This window comes from Myotis davidii, unplaced genomic scaffold (assembly GCF_000327345.1).
Source record: "Myotis davidii unplaced genomic scaffold, ASM32734v1 scaffold609, whole genome shotgun sequence".
NCBI classification, from domain to species: domain Eukaryota; kingdom Metazoa; phylum Chordata; class Mammalia; order Chiroptera; family Vespertilionidae; genus Myotis; species Myotis davidii.
The window spans coordinates 3,155,338-3,157,138 of record NW_006300164.1 but is presented as its reverse complement, the minus strand read 5'-3'; positions in this window follow the sequence as shown (position 1 = coordinate 3,157,138).

Genomic DNA, 1,801 nt, shown 5'->3' with positions numbered 1-1,801 from the left:
CCGGCCCCCCCCCCCTTGCACCGGAGCCTCGCTCACGGTAGGTGTCCAACCAACATCTGCTGAAGGAATGGCTGTTAAAGAATGAATGAAAGTCCAGGGCGAGGGGTACACATTGCAGCCTGGCAGTCAGGAGCCCAGTCCGCTTTCCAAATGCGGAAACCAGATCTGCGTGTGTGGCTGAGTGAGAGGCAGGCGACCCCTTTGGCTGCCAGGGGTTCCCTGCTTGTCCCTGTCCCGCCCCCCTCAGCTCCGGCCTGTCCCCACCCCACCCCAGGCCCGCCCAGCCCCCAGGAGGAGGGGACAACGTGCGGGAGGGAATGCGACTAGATCCAGCTGTGGGCAAAGTACGGCCCGCGGGCTGGATCCGCCCGTTTGACATGAATAAAACTAAAAAAAATAAAAAAGACCGTACCCTTTTATGTAATGATGTTTACTTTGAATTTATATTAGTTCACACACACACTCCATCCATGCTTTTGTTCCGGCCCATGGTCCAGTTTAAGAACCCATTGTGGCCCTCGAGTCAAAAAGTTTGCCCACCCCTGATAGACAGAGAGCTCTCTGGAGCCATAACCCTTGCTCAGAAGCAGGAACACTTTCCACAGCTGGTTTTGTGAGTGTATATGAGTGTGTGTGTGCTTGTGTGTGTGCAAGTGTGTGTGAGTATATGACTGTGTGAGTGTGTGTGAATGTGTGTGTGTGTGTGTGTGTGTGAGTGTATATGAATATGTGTGAGTGTGAGTGTATGTGTATGTGCACGTGTGTGTGTGGTTGTGAGTGTGTGTGTGTATATGAGTGAGTGTGTGATTGTGTGTGTGTGAGTATATATGTGTGTGTGTGCTTGTGTGTGTGCGGAACCCATTGTGGCCCTCGCTGTGTGAGTGTGTGTGAATGTGTGTGTGTGAGTGTATGTGTGTGTGTGTGTGTGTGAGTGTGAGTGTATATGAATATGTGTGAGTGTGAGTGTATGTGTGCGTGCACGAGTGTGTGTGTGGTTGTGTGTGTGTGTATATGAGTGAGTGTGTGAGTGTGTGTGTGAGTGTATGTGTGAGTGTGTGTGAATGTGTGAGTGCGAGTGTATGTGTGAGTGTGTGTGTGTGTGAGTGAGAGTGTATATGAATATGTGTGAGTGTGAGTGTATGTGTGCGTGCACGAGTGTGTGTGTGGTTGTGCGTGTGTGTATATGAGTGAGTGTGTGAGTGTGTGTGTGTGAGTATATATGAGTGTGTGTGTGCTTGTGTGTGTGCAAGTGTGTGTGAGTATACGACTGTGAGTGTGTGTGAATGTGTGAGTGCGAGTGTATGTGTGAGTGTGTGTGTGTGTGAGTGAGAGTGTATATGAATATGTGTGAGTGTGAGTGTATGTGTGCGTGCACGAGTGTGTGTGTGGTTGTGCGTGTGTGTATATGAGTGAGTGTGTGAGTGTGTGTGTGTGAGTATATATGAGTGTGTGTGTGCTTGTGTGTGTGCAAGTGTGTGTGAGTATACGACTGTGAGTGTGTGTGAATGTGTGAGTGCGAGTGTATGTGTGAGTGTGTGTGTGTGTGAGTGAGAGTGTATATGAATATGTGTGAGTGTGAGTGTATGTGTGCGTGCACGAGTGTGTGTGTGGTTGTGCGTGTGTGTATATGAGTGAGTGTGTGAGTGTGTGTGTGTGCACTGCAGCTGTAAACTCCGGGCTGTGAGCTGGGGGAGGGTGGAGAAGGGGAGGCGGTGGAGGAAGGCCAGGGCGGAGCACATGTGTTTGGGTGATTAAGGAGGAGGGGGCCGAGGGGGGGGTGGAGGGGGGACGGCGCTGGGGC